Here is a 23,454-nt window from a genome sequence, read left to right on the forward strand (position 1 = left end):
ACACAAAGAGAGACACAGAGAAATAGACCATAAGCAGAGACAGAGAGGCAGAGACAGAGAGACAGAAACAGACAGAAATAAAGAGAGACTCACAGAGAATGACAAGAGACAAGACAAAGAGACAGAGACAGAGAGAGACAGAAAGACAGAGACAGAGAGCAAGATAGAGACAGAAAGAGAGAGAGAGAGAGAGAGAGAGAGAGAGAGAGAGAGAGGAAGGGAGGGAGGGAAAAAGGAAAAGAAAAAGGGAGAGAAAAAGAGTACATAAAGTCCAAATTCTTATTTATTTGTGAAGAAACTAAGACCTGAGGGCAAAATTAAACTTTTAAAAAGTGAGACAGTGAGTTAAGGAAACAGCTCCAGGATGTCAGAGGTAAGATTTGGACCCAGGTCCTCTTACTCCAGAATTAGTGCTTTTGACTGTATCACATCTCTGATCTGTTAATAAAAACAAAAACAAAACCCCCAAAGCAATCCTATATGGTAGGTATTCAGACTATTGGTCCAAATGTAGATACACCTTGAATAGAGCCTGAGTCTATAAAATTACTTTACAGATTTAGAGTCAGAAGGGATTTTAGAGGTTATCTAGTCTAAAGTCTATTATTTATATTATCTTAGAGGTTTCCTATTATTCATATTACCTTAAAGGTTATCTATTATATAACATCTTAAAGGTTACTTATTGTCTAGGTTATTTTAGAGGTTGCCTATTACCTAGATTATTTTAGTGGTTAATAAATTTATATATTTTGCTGTGGAAATTGAGACCCATTGAGGCAGAGTGACTTGTGTCTGGATTATACAAATAACAAGTTCAAGACACAGGGCTTGAATTCATCTCTTCTGACCTCATATCTACTGTTCTTTCCAATGTACTATGTTACTTGTATTTTTATAGAGAGGCAAAAATGTATGGATAGATAAGTTAGATGGATTTTATTATGTGTTCAAATTTATTATAAACCACAATTTGGGGAAGAAGAGGATTGGGAAGCATTGTCTATACTCAAAGTAATATAAGATTATAATTCCCACTTTATAGAAAGGAAAACTGAGATTCAAAGAAATGAAATACCGTGCCTGAGATCATGTAGCTAATAAGTCACAGGGCCCAGTTTCAAACCTGATTTTCTGCCTCTAAGTCCAATGCACTTTCTATTGCAAAATCTTTAGCTTTAAATGTCACTTACATATGTATTCAGTGGCTCTGCTGAACACAGTGAGATTTCCAAGGTATATTTCAAAGTGCTATATATCAAAGTGCCGGCAGAGATTTTTCTCTCTGTTTAGATTTAACTGTCACTCATAAACCATATAATGTTCGGTGCTACCCATAGAAAGATTTCTGAAGCCCTGACAACTGTTGAACAAACATAGTAATTCATTAAAACCTGGGGTAAGTTTTCCCCTTCTCTGTATGAATAACTCTGATTTGGGTCCTTAAGCCGAATGCTCGTGCTGAAAATCTGTGATCAAAGGATTTTACAGATGTGTTTTTAGGTGGGTGAGTCACCAAAGCTTGTTAGGCCTACGTGGTTCCTTTATTCAGGAACAATGCCACCTGCAGCATAAATACACTCTCAGAGGAGGGAGAAAAAAATGACAGGCCTGGACAGAATAACTAAGCAAGGCTCAGCTCACTCCTCATTTCCCAGTAAATTAAAAGATCTTGCTTTGCTACCCAGCCTTTGTTATAATGGGCTTCGGGCTCCTTTTTTCCACTGAGAGAAGACTGACTTGTTTGACGACTACGCCCTCGTTCCTAGTTGACAAGAATTCTCTGGGAGGCTGACAAGGAGCCCACACAATGTGTGTGTGCTGTTATTACTGAAGAAAAGCTGAAGATGCAGTGTCCGGCTTCTGGTTTTCTTAATCACCACTATTCTGTATTCTACTCGTTTCAGGCAAGCACACACATACACAAGCAAAAATCCTCTTAACGAATGTCCCCTAAAAAGAATCACAAGGTACTGGAACCAGGCACATTAAGGATGAGCTTGGTTGCTATTCACCTTTTAATGGTCCCAGTAGCCACTGCTTCTTTCATTTTCATTCATGCTGTTACTAGAGGCTATCCTTTTACATTATTTCAATATGAACTTTTTGGTGGTTTTGCACCATCAGAGAGCCCTGAATGGTCAAGAAAATAGAGAGGGGTAGAAGATGGGTTAGCATAATAAGAACCCAACCAACAAATTTTACCAATTCAATATAATTTGATTCAATTCAGTTTAACAGACATTTATCAAGTGTCTATTATGTATAAGATATCTTGAGCAGAATAAAAACAATAAAAACAAAGACAAATTATCTTCCACCTTCAAGGAGCTTGACTTCTATTTAAAATATGCAAATATATACAATTATTCCTTTGTACAATAAAAACTAAGTTCAAAATAAGACAAAACAATTTCAAGAAGTGAGGTAAAGTCACTGGAGGTAAGGAGAGAAGGTGAATCAGGAGCTGTCTCATGTAGAAGGTGAGATCTGACAGATGAAAAGCAGTGGTAAGGTAGGAATTATATTCTAAACAGCAGGGACACTTGTATGATGGTTCAACAGATAATGTCCTGTTTGGGGAACAGTTAGGAGACTGAGTTGATTTGAATAGAAAGTGTGTGAAGGGTTATGACATGAAATATTATTAGAAAGTTAAGTTGAGCCAAATTGTAGAATAAAAATCTGGTAGAACTGGGGAGTTCATATTTTATCCTATAAAGCAATAAGGGACCATTAAAGTTCATAGCTTGACATCGTTTCCCTGATCTCTCTCTTACCCCGTGTATCCAATTAGCAGCCAGATATTGTCATTTTTGCCTCTGTAATATCTCTCATGTCTTATCCCCTTCTCTATTCACAGAGATATCTTCTTGGTTCAGGTCTTTATCACCTCTCACTTGAACTACAAAAATAGTCTCCTAAATGGTCTCTCTACCTCTAGCTATCATAATTCATTCTCCAAACAACTGTCAAAGTGATTTTCTTCAAATTCAGGTCTTGCCATGTTCCTTCCCTACTAAATAAACTCCAGTGCAAATAAATTGTAGTAAAATAATCTCCTTAAACATCTCTGAATTCAAATATAGCTTTTCTGTTTCACATTTAACCTACTTTTCCATTGTTATCATATGTACTCTTTTCTACAGACCTTATAATCTAGCTACACTGGCCTTATTACTATTCCTCACATATGAAATCCCATCTCCTGTATCCTTGCTTTTTTGTACTAGTTGTCTTTTAAGCCTGGAATAGACTTATTCCTCACATATGACTCTTGGGATTCTTGGTTTCCTTCAAGAAGCAGTCAGATCAAGTGACAGCCTCCAATATGAATCCATCCTGATTACTCCAGGTGCTGATGCCTTCTCATCCTACTCAACCCCCCCCCCCCCAGTTATCTTGTATATATATGGCAAGATATAAGGAAAAGAGTATTAAAATGGGAGTAAGGAAGGTTGCAATCCCAAATTTGACACCTGAGAGCAGGAAACATTTCACTTTCTCTTTGTAAATTCTGTGCTGGGTGTATAATAAGATTTTATTTGATGCTTGTTGATTGATTGATAAGTTTTTCTCTCTACAAGGCTATGGAAGCAGATGATGTTCTCTAGCACAAATGTTTGACTAATAAGATATATATCATTTCCCCCAGAATATGTAATAATATTTAAGAAGACAATGTAGTGCTGCACAAGAATAGTCATAAAATTCTTTCTCTCAAACATAACATTCCAAATCCCATCCTCATATCTTTAAACTGATCAGTTACAGTGTGTAGAATGCCCTCTCTGCACACTTCCACCTCAAAGAATGTCTCATTTTCTTCAAGATGCAGTTCCAGTAATTTTTCCCCTCCTCTCATCTAATCACTCATGCTTTTGAAAGCACTATCCCAAAGGTAGTCCTTACAATTTAAACTTGAGAGGTTTCCCAAATTCCCATGAAAACTAATTACTTATATTATCAAAGCACCTGCTTCTTCTCAGCTTACTGAGTCCAACAGAGTGAGTGTCATCCCATAGGGCAGCAAAAGGTTCTATAGTCATTCAACTTTGCTTTCAAGAATAACTTATGAGAAGTTAATTGCTTCATGTGACATCCTACATATTATCTATTCAAAGAAAGAACATCACACAAAAACTTTCTAGTCTTCTTTAAGTTAAAATGATATGCTAGATTGATATAACTTTTCCTTATTAAATTACATCTCTAGTTTTGGATGATATCTTAGAGACTCCCTGGTCTAATCATATGAAGAAATTTAGACCAAAAGAAACTAAAGGACTTTTTAAAAATCAAATAGATAGTAAGGATTACAAGTAGGACATGAATACAGGTCCTTTAACTTGAAATTCACCTCTTGGAAAGTGATCTTCCATATACTTTGTATATAACTTGCATGAACCCATTTATGGTCTTATCCTCTTTTCCTATTAGAACATAATCTCTTTGCTGGCAGGAGATCTTCTTCTTTTTCTTCTCTCCAATGTTTCACATAGCACCTGGAATATAATAAGTACTTAATTAATGCTTGTTGATTGATTCATTTCCACTTTATCATGCTACTTCTTAACTTATAGTAGCTAAACAAATTAAATCACATTAACTTGCATAAATACAGAATAAAGCAGAAGGATATGATGGAGATGGGAAATGGAGATAGGAATGGAGGAATTAGGAAATCTGGATTATAATTCCAATTCATTAGATTTTTCTGTGCCTCATCTACCTCATCTACAGATCAAGATTTGTGGGAAGAGATGATCCATTGGGTTCCTTATGACTCTAAGATTTTGGTTCTATGAAAAAATAAGGTTCTTCAGTGATGCTGGATGAGGATTCTAGGAAACCTTTCTACTCTGCTAACAAACCATATGTTTATATTTACATAATTAATCATTCTGAACTAAGTTTCTTCATTGATAGAATTAGGAACATATATACCTTTCTTGCTTCTCAAAGCCATTGGAAGGAACCAATAAGAATACACTTTTTAAAGTAAAAAATTGGACACAAATGTAAGTTGTGTTTTCTCACAATATAAGATGCAACATAATATAATCGGTAGGGAACTGGCCTCATAGTCAGGAAAACTTTAATTCCATTCTAGTCTCTGATCTATGTTGATTTTATGACCCTGTTCAAATCATTTGATCTCTCTGTGGCCTGGGCAACTTTAGACTCTAAACTGCAGATTAGGTGCTGATTTGTAATGAGTGAGAGTATTTTTTCATGGGGATATCCTCATACCAAGGAAAACATATCTCTGGTCCCTCCATAGTAACCCCTCAAAAATATTCTAACAGCATTGTTAGAGTCATAGTTAGGAGTTCTTATACCCAAGTAAAATGAAGTTGGGTAGAGAATTGTCACAGTGAAGGTCAAGAATTTCAAGGGAATTAATGAAAAAAATCAAATGAAGGTGGCCTAGCTGTACCAGATCTAAAATTATATTATAAAGCAGTGGTTACTAAAACCATCTGGTATTAGCTAAGAAATAGACTAGTTGATCAATGAAATAGGTTAGGTTCAAAGGACAAAACAGCCAATAACTTTAATTATCTAGTGTTTGACAAACCCAAAGACCCCAGTTTTTGGGTTAAGAATGCATTATTTGACAAAAATTGCAGGGAAAATTGGAAATTAGTATGGCAGAAACTAGGCATTGACCCACACTTAACACCATACACCAAGATAAGGTCAAAATGGGTTCATGATCTAGGCATAAAGAAGGAGATTATAAATAAATTGGAAGAGCATAGGATAGTTTACCTCTCAGACCTGTGGAAGAGGAAGGAATTTAGGACCAAAGAAGAACTAGAGATCACTATTGACTACAAAATAGAAAATTTTGATTATATCAAATTGAAAAGTTTTTGTACAAACAAAACTAATGCAGGCAAGATTAGAAGGGAAACAATAAACTGGGAAAATATTTTTACAGTCAAAGGTTCTGATAAAGGCCTCATTTCCAAAATATATAGAGAATTGACTCTAATTTATAAGAAATCAAGCCATTCTCTAATTGATAAATGGTCAAAGGATATGACCAGACAATTTTTTCCAAACGAAAAAATTAAAACTATTTCTAGCCATATGAAAATATGCTCCAAATCCAGATCCCTAGGTATAAACATTCTGAGTAAATTACTACTCATTTTGATTTAGATATTCCTCCAAAAAATGGTAAATACATTGCATTTTGCTCATTCCCTATTTCTTATGCTTGCTATGGTGTTAGATAATTTAAAGACATTTAAATTCTGGTTCAATTACCAATAGCAAATGTATCTGATAGATGAGGAGCACTGGGATGTTGATATTTCCTGTAAGTTATTGTAAAAAAGCTCCTCCTTTTTTGCTGCAAAATCCCTAATTTTCACATTTTCTTGCTGATCAATGATGCTGAGGTAAAGGCTAAGCTATAAATATATACTTAGTACAAACTAGTTGCTGACCAAGAAAACAAAGTCCATCTTCATAGTTTTATGTCCAATTTTATCTTATTAACCCATTATATTTAAAAGAAAAAAAATCTTTCATTAGCCTTAAAATATATGACCTATCTGATAGCATTTAATTTTATGAATGATAAAAGTAATAATTTTCATGGATAAAGCATGCAGTAATCACAACCACATAAAGAAGGGAGTCAAGTATTTTTTTTTCTTAGCTTTATTTGATAGATAAAGAAACTGAAGCTAAGTGGCTTGTCCAAGGTCACACAGCAAATGAACTCAAAGGCAGTAGAAAATCATTGAAAAGAAATCTGAAGCCAAAGGGATTTGGATTCAAAAGATCCATGCTCACATGCTACCTTTGGCATATACACCTGTGTGACTGGGTAAATCACTTAGAGACAATGGATTTGTTATCAATAGAATGTTAGGGGTTGGCCTAGGGTGGACTCAGAGATGTCTTATACCTATGACTTCAAATCCAGTATTTTCTCCATTATACGATCTGTATGTGAGTGTATGTGTTTGCATTTATTTCGCTGATTTCACACATCTCACAAATGAAAGCAATTGACTCATATAAACCCTCCATTCACACACACACTTTCACTTACACACACACACACACACACACACACGTACGTTCACAGCACAGAGAAGGCAAGACATATCATTTTCTTAAATTCCTTATGTGTCACTCTTTGCAGACTCTGCCCTCTCCTGTCTGTGCTCTGGGAAGAATCACGAACAAAACTTCCATATTTCCTGCCCCAGGAAATTATTAAAATAAATCAATATAATCTCTTTCTTCTTTGCATATGGTCCTCAGCCAACACATGTTGGCAGCTTCCCTCTTGTTAAATCTTCCTGTCTTCGAGGTTCTCTCTTTTTCTATCCAATGAAACAAAAACATAGCAAATATAATTGATGTGAGCAAGATAGCTATCTCCAGAATTCCCAATTTCCTTTAAGACAATTCAAATTCTAACTGTTATAAAGTCTTCTCCTATCCTCCCCCAGACTTCCAGTTCCTTCTCTCCAAGATTACATCGTATGTAAATGATTGTTTGCTTGCTATCTCCCTCATGTGAATGTACAGTCTTTGAGAGTAGGGACAGTTGCTTTTGTTTGCTTGTTTTATTTATTTGCTTATTTTTTTGTATCCCTAGTGCTTTGCATAGCATAGTGCTTTTTGCATAGTTCCTGACACAAAGGAATCATTTAATAACTTCTTGTTGGCTGACATCTGGCTATTTTTGTGAGGAATAGTGAAGGCAAATATCTTATATTTGTATGTGAGAGGGTACTCTCACATAGAAAATACAGGAGAATTTATTCCAAGTCAACCTCACCAAAAGACACTCAACACCCTTTGTGATCAGTTCTAGAAATCAATTCCTGGATTGCTGGGATGTGATGTGTCTTAGGTCACCCAGAAAAAAATCTAAGTTTGCTCAAGGGAGAAATGCAGTTCTTGGTGGGTACTCCATCCTTGAGTTTGCAATACCCCACATTTTGTTTTCCTGTTATTATGTTGTTTTTGTTGTTATTGTTTTAGCGAAAACAACCTGCTCATTTAAATTTTCCTCTTCCTCCTGCTTCTTGCCCCCATGTGTCCTTTTAGTCTTTTGGCATAGGCAAAATTTTGCTAAAAGTAAAGGCATCCTGGGACACATATGGCTTAATGGCCACTATTTTTATTTGAGTTTGACACCACTGGATTAGATGTCCCAAAAGGTCCCTTTGAGTGCAGCTGGGTGATACAAGCGAAAAAGTGTAAGGCTTGAAGTCAGAGATCAGAAGACCTCAGATACTTACTAGTTAAGTGACCCTGGGCAAAATTCCTCATCTGTAAAATGAGCTAGAGGAAGAAATGGCAAACTACTCCAGTACCTTTGTCAAGAAAACTCCAAAGTGGGTCACCAAGAGTTGGACATGACTAAAATGACTGAACAACATTAATAAGGTCCCTTCAAGCTTAAATTTAATATTCACTTGATTGATGAGGGCAACCTAAAAAAAATGCAGGTAGGCAAGAATAGGCCACTAAACCATTTATAAGAATCCCTTGTGGTACATTTTGACTTAAGAAAAGACATATTAAATCATCTATGTTTTATTTATTTTATGAAATGTTTTCCAATTTCATTTTAATTTGGTTAGGATCAAACTTGAGAGTAGGTTATATGTATCCTAAAAGAAGTGTTAGATACCTCTAAGCTAATTCAACACTCAACCTCCATTTTAGAGATGATGATACTGAGCCCAGAAAGATTAACATGAACTTATTAAGTATCTTAAGAATGACAAACATTTTGCTAGGGAATACAAAGACAAAAATAAGAACTAATCATTTCCCATTGAGAAGCTTATATTCTATCAGGAAAGGATATATTTGGAGGAGAAGGTATTGGCAGGCAAGAGGATAAGGAAAGATTTATGGGAGGTCACATCTAAGCTGAGCTCTGAACTCTACAAAAACACTCTAAGAAACTTATGAAAGGGAAAGAATTCATTCTGTATATGGGAAAAAATAATATAGGAATATTGCAAAGAAATATAGAGGCATCTAGAATCATGCCTGGAATTTATTCTTCTTCATATCTGCCTATGAAAATCCTTTGCTTCCTTAAGATGCAGCTTTTTTTCTGGGAAGCCTTCTCTGTTTCACTCAGGAAAGTGATTCCCTCTTTTCAATCTTTCTTGTAACATAAAATTCCTTTGAAACCCTAAACCTTTCAAGCCCAGTAGTTTAGGATTATATTTTTGTATAGACAAGTCTTTCCACACCCTTCAAAACATAAAGACAAATGTCTATTTTTCTGGTTTATCTTAAGATTGCCTCTGACTGATATGGATAATAATACAGTACTGTCTACAAATTTCTGTGTGCTACTATTTATAAATGTCTGTCAATTGGAGTACAGTGCTTTTCCAGTATCCAGTGATAATATTCTAATGATTGTAAATATGCCAATGAGATCTCTCACTAGTATTCCATTAGAGTCATTAATTGGCTCACCCCAACCAACCTTAATGCTACTGAGGGAGCTGATCTATAGCTGAGGTTCTTTTCTAATTTGGTTAGTGCTTCCCTAAGAATAAAACTACAATTCAATTCAGTGCCCTATGTTTGCTCTTTTCTATCAGTCCAATTCAGATTCTAGCTTTTGTTCTTCTTCCTTAGAGATAGATAAGTATCTTTTGATATATTCTTACAAGAAATAGATTATAGGTAAGATATAGATATATGAATACAAAAGTCTACCTTCTATCTATCCTATCCATTTTTACTTTCTTTAAGAATCCTTTTTCCCTCTTTGCATACCGGTCTTTTTCCTGAAGACATCTTTTTCTTAGTATATACAGATTTTTTATGGATTTTTAAATATATGCTTCTGTAGTCTATTTCCTCCAGCAGTCTCAGTGCATTTTGAAAAGGTCATGTCTATGACCAATGCCTCTTAATTGCTAAGGAATTGGGACAAAGCATTCTGGGAAATAAGATTGGCAAGAAGTTTTTATTCATCTTATTCATATGACCAAATAAGAGACAGAGAGCATTACAACATATAAAATGGATGATTATGATTGAATCAAATTTAAAAGGAAAGATTTTGCATAAACAAATCTGATGAGCCAAGATAGAAAAAAAGCAGGAAACTAGGAGGTGAATGGGAGAGTTAGTTTTCCTGATAAAGAGCTCATTTCTCAAATATATGGAAAACTGAGTCAAATTTATAACAATACAAGTCATATCTCAATTGTTATTTGATCAAAAGATGCAGTCTTTAGATAAAGTAATCAAATCCATTTATAGTAATATTTGATACTCTAAATCATTATTGATTAGAGAAATGCAAACTAAAACAACTTTTGAGGTACCACTTCACAACTATCAGATCGACTAATATGACAGAAATGAAAAATAACAAATGTTGAAAGGGATGTGGAAAAATAGGAACATTAATGTGCTGCTGGAGGAGTTGTGAAATTATCCAACCATTCTATAAAGCAATTTGGAGCTAAATCAAAAAGACTATAAAACTATGTATACTCTTTAACTTGACAATACATTTACTAGGTCTATAATCCAAAGAGATCAAAGAAAAAGGGGGGAAAAGTATATGTACCAAAATATTTATACAACTATTTTTGTAGTGGCAAAAAAAATGAAAATTGAGGGAATACTCATCAACTGAGGAATAACTAAACAAGATAACTGGTTGGTTGTTATCCTTCCTTCTTAAAGAGAACCAGAATGACATCATTATGTTATGTCTAACTGTGACTGATCAGACAAATAGGAACTTAGAATGCTCCACCACAGTTTGGGCATAAACAGCAGATGTGGACATTGGGGTGAATTCTCTAAATTTGTACTCCTCACATTTCGAGCTCCTTCACTTCTGCTTTGTTCAGAGAGCACAGCACCTACTCTGATGGGGGCACACCATGCTGAATGGTACTGTACCACTGGTTTCCTATTGTCACACAATCGATCCCAAAGTTCCTAAGAGAGACTTTGAGAGTATTCTTATGTTTACTCTTTCGAACCATCATGGGGGCACTTGCTCTGTGTGAATTCTCCATAAAATAGTCTTTTTTGGCAAATATGTATTTGGCATTTGACCAACATAGCCAGCCCATCAGAGTTACACTCTCTGCAGTAGTTTGAATGCTTGACAGTTTAGTTCAAGAAATGACCTCACTGTCTTCCAAGTGATCTTTGGATTCTTCATAAGATAATTCAAAAGGAAGTAATTCCATTTCTGGCATAGTGCTGGTATACTGTCCAGGTTTCACAATGAGATCAGCACAGTCTCTGTAGACTTCAATTTGGTAATCAGTCTAATACATCTTCTCTCCCATACTTTCTTTTGGATCCTGCCACAAACACCGAGCTAGCTCTAGCAATGTGTGTGTGTGTGTGTGTGTGTGTGTGTGTGTGTGTTTGTGTGTGTGTGTGTGTGTGTGTGTGTGTGTACCTCATCTTTAATGGGTACATCCCTGAAAAGTATACTTCCAAAGTAAGTACATTTATTTACCGTATTCTCAATGTTTCAAAATTCTGTAGCCAATCATTCCACATATAGGTGGTCTGGTGCTGGCTATTGGAGTGCCTGTGTTTTCTTGGTGTGAATTGTTAGTCGAAAATTAGTACAAGCAGCAGATAATCGATCCACATTTTGTTGCTTCTCGGCTTTAGAGGCTGCATTGAAGGCAATCGTCTGCAAACAAAATTCACATGAACACTTCCTCCACTTTAGTCTTGCTTTGTAGCCTTTTCTAAGTTGAAGAATTTGCCATCAGTACATTAGTTGACATTGATGCTGTGTTCAATCTTATTGAAGGAATTGGATAATATGCCTAAGAACATCATGCTAAAAAGCATGGGAACAAACACAGAACTTTGTTTTAATTTTGTAGCTGGAAAAGTTTTGTGACTGGAAAAGTTTAAGAGCATCATTCATTATTCAGAACCTGGAAAAGCATGCAGTAATGAAAATGATGTACAATACCAATGAACTTTTCTGGGCAACCAAATTTTGACATAATTTTCCAAAGGCCTTAGTGACTGGCAATATCAATGGCCTTGGTCAGATCTACAAACATTATGTGCAGATTGTTCATCTGCTCCTAGCATTTCTCTTGGAGATCTCAGACAGAAAACACCAGATTGACCATCCTTTGGCTTTTTCTGAAGCCATTACTGTTCCTCAGGTAGATGACCACCTTCCAGGTAAAGGATCAGCCTTTAAGGAGGACTCTGGTAAAAATATTGCCAGCAATGACTAAGACAGAGAACCCACTTAATTTTTTACAGAAAAATCCCCTTTATGTTTATAGAGATGGACAATGAAGGTGATTTGAATGACTAGGGGACAATCACCTCTTGCCATATAACTCAGAAAATTTCAGCCAGCTGTGGTTTGAACAATTGACAATCTTATAAAGTTCAGCTGGATTAGAATCAGAACCAGGTGCTTTGGCACACAAAAAGGAACCTGATAGCCTTCCAAATCTCTTCTTCAACTGGTACTTTAATTATGGGTGGATTGACTTCAATCTGAGGTAAATAGTCAACAATTTCAGCATTGATAGATGACAATGATTTATTGAGAACACTATGGAGAATTGAGAGAGAGGGAGGAGCCAAGATGGCAGAGAGTAGACAGGTCTGTGCCTGAGCTCTTCTTGGCTTCCCTCAGATCAATACCAGAGCAAGCCCCTGAACAGGTTTAGGAGTGACAGAACCCACAAATATTTGGAATGTAACAAAATTTCCATCAAGAGATATTGTGGAAGAACTTTAGGAAAGATCTGTCTCAAATGGACATGGCAGGGAGTAGGCAAGGTAGGATGATGTTTGCAGGCCAGTGCAGGCCAAGCACAGCACAATGTAGCTTAGGGAGACCCGGGGGGGGAGGGGGTCCATAGCCAAAATACAGCAATGAATAAGCAGACTAGCCATGAAACCTCCAATGAAATTACAGAAGGCAAATGGTGAGTTCCTAAATCCCAACATAGTGCAGGACTTTGCTACATCCACCCAGCATACCCAAGGTAGCTAGTAGCACTGGCTCCAGGGCAGCGTGAAGCCACTGTCTCTTATAGAGGAAGCTTTGCCGTAAGAACAGATCTCAACGTTTAAAAATGAACAAAAAAGCAAAAATAGCTTTTATGGAGACAGAAAAGAAGAAACCTCAAATTGTGAAGCTTTCAGATGAAACCTCAAAGAATGATATAAATGACTCTTCATCTCCATCCAAGGTTCTCTTGGAAGAATTCAAAAAGAATCTTAAAAGAAAGATAGAAGAAAAATGGGGAAAGGAAATGAGAGCTCTGAAAAAGGAAACAGAAACTGTCTGAAGAAAATCACTTCTTAAAGAATAGTTTTAGTGAAATGGAAAACGAAGATAACTTCTTGAAAAACAGTATTTCTGAAATAAAAAAAAAATTCAAAGAAAAAACAGCTCATTTAAAAGTTCAATTGGCCAAATGCAAAAGGACAAAGAGATAAAAAAAAGCTAACTAAAGAAAATACTTGACCAAAAATTAGAATTGGACAAATGGAAGTGAAAGACTCGATTTCATGAATAAGTCAAACAAAACCAAAAGAAAAAGAAAAAAACAGAAGAAAATGTAAAATGCCCCAGTGGAAAAACAACTGACATGGAAAATATTTCTAGGAGAGAATATCTGAAAATAATTGACTACTTGAAAATTACAAGAAAAAAGAGTCCAGACAACATTTTTCAAGAAATCATCATGGAAAACTCCCCTGATGTTCTAGAACCAGAGGATAAAATAAACATTGAAAGAAACCACCGCTCACCTCCTAAAAGAAAACACATGAAAACTCCAAGGAATATTATACTTAATTTCCAGAATTATCAGATCAAGAAGAAAATACTGCAATCAATTAGAAAGAAGCAATGCAAATATTGAGGAGTCACAATCAGGATTACACAGAATCTACTTTAAAGAATTGAAGGCCCCCAAATATGATATGCAAAGAAATATTGATTACATTCATGAATCAACTACCTTTTAGGGGAAATGATGGATATTCAATAAAATAAGAAATTTTTATTTATTTTTGTTGAAAAGACCAGAGCTAAACAGAAAGTTTGATCTTTTTTTTTTTTTTTTTTTTTAGAAATGTTAAATTGATTTTATGGAGGAAATTAAAGTTGAACAAGCAGAAATGTGAAAATTTACAGAACAATAAATTTATACAACATTCCCCATCCCCCAAATTATTTTTTATTAAAGCTTTTTGTTGTCAAAACATAGGCATGGATAATTTTTCAGCAATTACCCTTGCAAAATCTCGTGTTCCAACTTTTCCTCCATTCCCCCATCTACTCTCATAGATGACAAGTAATCAAATATGTTAAACATGGTAAAATATATGTTAACTCTAACATATGCATACATATTTATATAATTGTCTTGTTGCATAAAAAAATCAGATCAAAAAAGGAAAAATGAGAAAGAAAATAAAATGCAAACAAACAACAACAAAAAGAATAAAAATACTATGTTGTGGTCCATTCAATTCCCACAGTCCTCATTCTGGGTAGATGGCTCTCTTTATCACAAGATCATTTGAACAAGCCTCAATCATCTCATTGTTGGAAAAAAGCCATGTCGATCAGAATTGATCATCATATAATCTTCTTGTTGCCATGTACAATGATCTCCTGGTTCTGCTCATTTCACTTAGTGTCAGTTCTTGTAATTCTCTCAAGGCTTCTCTGAAATCATCCTGCTGATCATTTTTATACAATAATAATATTCTAAAACATTCATATACCATAACTTAATCAGCCATTCTCCATCTATGGGCATCCACTCGGTTTCCAAGATCTTGCCACCACAAAAAGGGCTGTCACAAACATTTTTGCACATGTGGGTCCTTTTCCCTCCTTTATGATCTCTTTGGGATATAAGCCCAATAGAAACACGGCTGGATTGCAGAATATGCATCAGTTTGATAGCCCTTTGGGTATAGTTCCAAATTGCTCTCCACAATGGTTAAGTCACTTCACAACTGCACCAACAATGTATGTGTGTGTCCCAGTTTTCCCACATCCCCTACAACATTTGTCATCATCTTTTCCTGTTTTCTTAGTCAATATGAAAAGTGCATAGTAGTATCTCAAAGTTGTCTTAATTTGCATTTCTCTGATCAATAGTGATTTAGAGTACCTTGGCATATGACTAGAAATAGTTTCAATCTGTGCTCTGCCTGCTTGCACTTGACCTGCCTCCCTTCATGCCCAAATGAAACAGACTTTTTCTGGAAATCTTAAAAATTATCTTCTGCTGGTAATTTGTTACACTCCCAATATTTGTGGGTTCTGTCATTTCAAAACTAGTTTAGAGGCTAGATTTGTTTTTAGTGTGAGGGTTGTGGGGAGAGCTCAGGGAAAAACATGTCCCCTTTCCACCATCTTGACTCCACCCTCACTAAGTCTATTTTTAAGGAGTTTTCTTTAGATAATTTCTGTGTTTCCTTTTCTAAACCCTCTTGCAAAGTTCTCATTTCTTTTCCCCATTTTTCTTCTAACTCTCTTTTAATGACATTTTTGAATTCTTCCAAGAGAGCCTTATGTGATAGGGGCCAATTCCTATCACATTTTGGGGCTTCATATGAAGATGATCTGCATTTAATGTCCTCAGGGTTTGAAACCTGTTATTCTCTTTCTCCATAAGAATTATCTATGGTCAGAGTTCTTTTGCTTTTTTGCTCTTTTTTTTTTGATGTTGTTGCAATTTGACTTAAGTGCCTTCCCCAGGGTCAAACAGGTAGGAAGTGTTAAGTGTCTGAGATCAGATTTGAACTCAGGTCCTCCTGACTTCAGGGCCAGTGCTCTGTCCATTATACCAACTAGCTGCCCCCAAATATGCTGCTTGCTTTTAAAGGTCAAGGTCTGCTTTTAGTAAAAAAGGGGAGATTGTCCAAACTTCTTCTCCAGGTAAAAGTGGCTGCACTGGGTTGGTGATGACTATTTTCCAGCACTGGGTGGGTATGGCCAAGTCCTAAGTTATTCTGGGATTTAGGGGTTCACTATTTGCCTTTTGTATTTGTGTTGGATTTATTATACCTACTCTGCTGATCTAATGGCTTGCAACCAGGACAGAATAGCCAACACTGCTATAGATTCCTCTGGTTAGGTTATATTCCCCAACTCACAGGACACCACACTACCCTGGGTACCTGATCTCACCTGCACTTGGCCTCTCTCTCCATGTCCAATTGAAACAGACCTTTTCAGAAGTTCTTCCAAAATATCTTCTGCTGGAAACTTGTTACACTCCAAATATTTGTGGGTTCAGTAATTCCAAAACCAGTTCAGAGGCTTGATTTGGTATTGATCTGAGGGATATCAGGCAGAGCTCAAATAAAGATATGTTTCCTCTCCTCCATCTTGGCTCTGCTCCCAAAGTTTGATCTTTAAATCTGGAACTCAAAAGAAGCATAAAAAGGTAAAAAGGGAAGAAAAATTCTGTATTTTAAAGATTACAATGTTTATGTCCAATATGGGAAGATGTCGTGTTTAAGTCTTGAGAAATGTATCTTTGTTAGGGGTATATTTTGACTTTGCTGTGATAAAATAGAAACTAGAGGTGTAAAAGATATTGCACTGGAAGAAGAGAAAGGAGACATAAAATGAAGCAAATTATATCACATGATGTGCCAAAAAAAAACTATTACAATTATGGGAAAGAAGGGAGGGGAATGAGCATTGTGTGAACCTTAATGTCATCTTGTTTTAATAAAAGAGAAAATATCAGACTTACTTAGTTTAATATAGAAACTTCTTTCACCTTATGGGAAAATAGGAGGAGAAAGGGGAAAGGAAAGGGGGACGTAATAGATGGAGAACAAAAGTAGAAGAGGAGAGGGATGAGAAAGTGGGATGGGCTACAAAAGGGGAGGGCAGATTGAGGGAGTGTTGCTCAGAAAGGAAACATTGGTGAGAATGGAAAGGAGGAAAGAGAAAAATATTACTTGGGGAAAATAAAATTACAGAATTACTCATTTTATCTGTGAATGTGAATGGGATGAACTTTCCCATAAAACAGAATTGAATAGCAGACTGGAATAAAAGCCAGACCCTACAATATGTTGTTTACAAGAAACACATTTAAGTCAGAGTGATATATACAGAGTAAAGGTAAAAGGCTGGATCAGAATCTATTATGTTATGAAGATAGCAATATAAAAGGGAATTAATGAAAAAATGCAAATGAAAGTGGCGTAGCTGTACCAAAATTAAAACTGTATTATACAGCAGGAGTTATCAAAACCATTGGGTACTGACTAAGACATAGAATAGTAAGTCTATGGAACAGGTTATGTTTACAAGACATAATAGTCCATGAGAACAGTATATGTGTTCAGCTCATCTTTTTTGGATCATATGCTCATCCCTAATCAATGTGATTCTGTCAGCACTGAGTAGTTGATACATTATAAGTTTTTGGCTCCTAAATAGCCCTGAGAGTATTATAAGGAATTTTGGATTCTTACTATGAGTATAAAATTCAATGTCAACTGCCTTCTTACTGAGCTAAGAATCTCTCTAAGCTTTATTTTTATTTTAATTTAATAAAAAATTAATTTAATTTAAATAATAATTTTATTTTATTTTAATTTAATAAAAATTTATTTTAATTTTATTTAATATTTAAATTTAAATATATATTTAAGTAATTTAATTTAATTCCAAATTAAAAATTTGGAATTTAATGCAGCCTTTTTAGAGCTTGATTACCTATCCTGTTTGTACACTCTGTGCAGTTCTAGTTTTTTTGGTTGTTGTTTTTATATCTAGCAGCTTGTGAGGGTTCCTTCATTTTAATCAAACCAGTCTTAATTTTTATAAGTGCTCTGACCCAGATGAGCAAATGCAATGCCTGCTCTACTGCAATCAACTATATGTCTGGTCAGTTTTCCCTCCAAGTTAACAACAAATTGTTCCCACTCAGAGAATCATTCTAATTTGTGGACATTCATTCTTCTGGTACACTTTTTGCCTGGGATGTACTACTTTTGTTGAATGTCAATATTTAGCTTGGAGAGGATAAGTCTATGATCAGTCCAGCATTCTGTACCACATATTTCCTTCATAACATAATCATGTGATTTATAAAATTCCATTTAAAATAATAGTAGGCAATATAAAATATTTGGAACTATATGAAACACTTTCCACACAATAAAATCAGATCTAATCATTTGGGAAAAATATCAAGTGCTCATGGGTAAGCTGAGATAAAAAAATAAAAATGATAATGCTACCTAAATGAATCTACTTATTCAGTGCTATACCAATCAAATTCCCAAGAAACTATTTTACAGATATAGAAAAAATAACAATGCAATTCATCTGGAAGAACAAAAGGTAAAGAATTACAAGGGAATTAATGAAAAAATGCAAATGAAAGTGGCCTAACTATTTAGTTATAGACCTAAAACTATATTATAAAAAAGTGGTCATCAAAACCATTTAGTACTGGCTAAGAAATAGAGGAGTTAATCAATGGGACAGGTTAGGTTTATAAGGACAATAGTCAATGACTATAATAATCTAGTGATTGATAAACCCAAAGACCACAGCTTCTGGACTAAAAATTCACTATTTGACAAAAAAAATGTTGGGAAAATTGAAAATTACTATGACAGAAATTAGCGTTGACCCATACCTAATCCCCTATACTAAAATAAGATTAAAATGGATCCATGATTTACACATATTATAAGCAAATTAGAAGAACAAAGGATAGTCTACCTGTCAGATCTTTGAAGAAGGAAGGAATTTGTGGCAAAAGAAGAACTAGAATACATTATGGAATGCAAAATGGATAATTTTGATTATATTAAGTTAAAAATTTTTATACAAACAAAACCAATGCAGACAAGATTAGAAAAAAAGTGTTAAAGAGGGTCACATCTTAACAGCACAGTTGAGCCTGGAATCTCTTATCAGGAGAGGTTCCTTCAATCTTTCCCCACTCAGACACCAACTCCTCACACTGTAGAAGGTAAATATTTGTGTTGTGGGGACCAAAGTTACCTCCTAGCTCAGATACCTCCAGGGTTCTCTGCTTGTTGTTTCAGTGAAACTCACCTAGAGGTATTTTACACATGTGTCAAACCTCTGTCCTGATCTCTTGTTCAGATCTTCTCCAGTTGTTCCAGGATAACCCCTATTCTCCCCCAAGTCTTGTATATTTTTATCAATCTATGCTGGACCTGAGGGGGTATTTTGTCTTGCTTGTGGAGAAGATCTGGAGAGCTTGGAATTTTCTGAGCTACTTCCCTATCTTCCCAGAGTTTTCTTGCCTTTGCAGAAGTTTTGTACATTTTTTGTGTTCCGACAGCAGAGAAGAACTTCTCACAGTAATCAAGTCATACTTTGTGTGGTTCTGTCTTTCTCAGTTTTATAAGGGCTTTCCTTTGTCCAAAGAAACAAATCTTTGTTTTTTATTATTCATTCAAAATCTGACATCAGGGTTAGGCTTAGCTAAAAATTTTAGGGCACCTTTTCTAGTCCCTTTCTCACACCAGAAGATAAGCTATGTATTCCTTAAAAGGCTACTCCAACACTGCCATTACCCCTGCTGCTTCCAGGGAGAAGATGAACTACTCGCCTGAGCCACCTCCTTTCAGGTTTGTGACTACAGGTCCCACTGCTAAGTGTTTCATCACTTGTCCATCATCCAAGAACTTTGAGGTAGGTAAGTGAGAAAATGGCATAGGTGATGTCCTTTGATTCATACATAAATTGGATTTGAGTGAGACAGAGTTGCATGAGGTCATAAATCTCACTTTTTCTTCCAGAGCCATCACTGCCCAGGGGCAGGACAGAGTCAAGATGGTCAAGATGCAATGAATAAATAAGCTTAATGTCTTGGATGTCCCACCAAGCTGTCAGCTCTCCACCACTGCACCTGCTTCAGCTACCTTCATGACCACTGAATCAAGTTGTTCTCATCTTTATACCAGAGAAATCTTCACAGCTTGGGATTAAACCCCCCTAACTCACTGAGTGCTTTGAGGCTCCTTGGTTATTCTAAACCTGGTTTAGTCTGTCTGCAGAAACTGTTTTCTAGGGGAGGTCACTGTGCATATTCTAGCTTCTTGAAACTACAGGCAGATTTAGGTAAATCAGGTACACACCAAAGCTATAAGGCAGCCCTAGAAAGGGCTCAAAAGCCTTTATTCCTCTTCTCTGAATACACTCTATACCTTACTATTGTACTGTAAGAAATGATGATCAGAATGTTTTCATGAAAGATTTACATGAACCAATGCAAAGTGAAATGACAAGGACCAAGAGAACATTGTACAGAATAACAGCAATGTTACATGAGGATCAACTGTGAATAACTCACTTATTCTCAAAAATTCAGTGATCTGGGTAGCTAGGTGGCATAGTGGATAGAGCATCAGCTCTGAAGTCAGGAGGACCTGAGTTCAAATCTGTTCTCAGATACTTAACACTTCCTAGCTGTGTGATCCTGGGCAAGTCACCTAACCCCAATTGCCTCAAGAAAAAAAAAAAGTACAGTAATTTAAGACAAGGCCTCATGATAAAAACAAATCTCAAGAAAAAGAAGTGATACAGTCTGAATGAAGATTGAAACATACTTTTTAAAAAATAACTATATTAATTCTTGAATTATTCATTATTATGTATTTATATTTTATTTTGTTATACTGTATTATATTATTCTTTTTTATTTTGCCTGATTTTTATTGCATTATGGATAATAACATGAAAATGTTTTCTTTTCATGTGTATACTTTTTTTCAAATTTCTTACCTTTTAAAATATAGGAAAGGAGAAAGGAGTTATAGAAATAATATGGAACTAAAATTTTTAAGAAAAAATTAAATAGGGAATGAAGGAGTCCTACCAAATTCCTTCTATGACACAGACATGGTACTGATACCTAAACCAGGTAGGCTGAAAACAGAGAAAGAAAATTATAGACCAATCTCCCTAATGAATATTGATGCTAAAATCTTAAATAAGATATTAGCAAAAAGACTACAGAAAATCATCTCCAAGATAATACACTATGATCAAGTAGGATTTATACCAGGAATTCAGGGCTGGTTCAATATTAGGAAAACTATCAATATAATTGGCCATGTTAATAACCAAATTAACAAAAACCATATGATCATCTCAATAGATGCAGAAAAAGCATTTGATAAAATCCAACATCCATTCCTATTAAAAACACTTGAGAGTATAGGAATAAATGGACTTTTCCTTAAAATAATCAGCAGCATCTATTTAAAACCATCAGTAAGCATCATATGTAATGGAGACAAACTGCAACCATTCCCAATAAGATCTGGAGTGAAACAAGGTTGCCCACTATCACCGTTACTATTTAATATTGTATTAGAAACGCTAGCTATAGCAATAAGAGCTGAGAAAGAGATTAAAGGAATAAGAATAGGCAATGAGGAAGCCAAATTATCACTCTTTGCCGATGACATGATGGTATACTTAGAGAACCCCAGAGATTCTGCTAAAAAGTTATTAGAAATAATCCACAACTTTAGCAAAGTTGCTGGTTATAAAATAAACCCACATAAGTCATCAGCATTCTTATATATCACTAACAAAATCCAACAGTCAGAGTTACAAAGAGAAATTCCATTTAAAGTAACTACTGATAATATAAAATATTTAGGAATCTATCTGCCAAGGGAAAATCAGAAACTTTATGAGCAAAATTACAGACCACTTTTCACACAAATTAAGTCTGATCTAACCAATTGGAAAAATATTAAATGCTCTTGGATAGGGCGAGCAAATATAATAAAGATGACAATATTACCTAAACTAATCTATTTATTTAGCGCTATACCAATCAGACTCCCAAAAAACTATTTTAATGACCTAGAAAAAATAACAACAAAGTTCATATGGAAAAACAAAAGGTCAAGAATTTCAAGGGAATTAATGAAAAAAAAATCAAATGATGGTGGCTTAGCTGTACCAGATCTAAAATTATATTATACAGCAGCAGTTACCAAAACTATTTGGTATTGGCTAAGGAATAGATTAGTTGATCAGTGGAATAGATTAGGTTCAAGGGATAAAACAGTCAACAAATATAGCAACCTAGTCTTTGACAAACCCAAAGATCCCAGCTTTTGGGATAAGAACTTACTGTTTGATAAAAATTGCTGGGAAAATTGGAAACTAATATGGCAGAAACTAGGCATTGATCCATACTTAACGCCGTACACCAAGATAAGGTCAAAATGGGTTCATGACCTAGGCATAAAGAATGAAATTATTAATAAATTAGAGGAACATAGGATAGTTTACCTCTCAGACCTGTGGAAGGGGAAGGTCTTTATGACCAAAGCAGAACTAGAGATCATTACTGATCACAAAATAGAAAATTTCGATTATACCAAACTGAAAAGTTTTTGTACAAACAAAACTAATGCAGACAAGATTAGAAGGGAAGCAATAAACTGGGAAAATATTTTTACAGTCAAAGGTTCTGATAAAGGCCTCATTTCCAAAATATATAGAGAATTAACTCTAATTTATAAAAATCAAGCCATTCTCCAATTGAAAAATGGTCAAAGGATATGAACAGACAATTCTCAGATGAAGAAATTGAAACTATTTCTAGTCATATGAAAAGATGCTCCAAGTCATTATTAATCAGAGAAATGCAAATTAAGACAACTCTGAGATACCACTACACACCTGTCAGATTGGCTAAGATGACAGGAAAAATAATGATGATTGTTGGAGGGGATGCGGGAAAACTGGGACATTGATGCATTGTTGGTGGAGTTGTGAACGAATCCAACCATTTTGGAGAGTAGTTTGGAACTATGCTCAAAAAGTTATCAAACTGTGCATACCCTTTGATCCAGCAGTGTTACTACTGGGATTATATCCCAAAGAGATTATAAAGAAGGGAAAGGGACCTGTATGTGCACGAATGTTTGTGGCAGCCCTTTTTGTAGTGGCTAGAAACTGGAAACTGAATGGATGTCCATCAGTTGGAGAATGGCTGAATAAATTGTGGTATATGAAAATTATGGAATATTACTGTTCTGTAAGAAATGACCAACAGGATGATTTCAGAAAGGCCTGGAGAGACTTACAGGAACTGATGCTGAGTGAAATGAGCAGGACCAGGAGATCATTATATACTTCAACAACAATACTAGATGATGACCAGTTCTGATGGATCAGGCCATCCTCAGCAACGAGATCAACCAAATCATTTCTAATGTTGCAGTAATGAACTGAACTAGCTATACCCAGAAAAAGAACTCTGGGAGATGACTAAAAACCATTACATTGAATTCCCAATCCCTATATTTATGCACACCTGCATTTTTGATTTCCTTCACAAGCTAATTGTACAATAATTCAGAGTCTGATTCTTTTTGTACAGCAAAATAATGTTTTGGTCATGT

This window comes from Sarcophilus harrisii, chromosome 2 (genome assembly GCF_902635505.1).
Source record: "Sarcophilus harrisii chromosome 2, mSarHar1.11, whole genome shotgun sequence".
Lineage (NCBI taxonomy): Eukaryota > Metazoa > Chordata > Mammalia > Dasyuromorphia > Dasyuridae > Sarcophilus > Sarcophilus harrisii.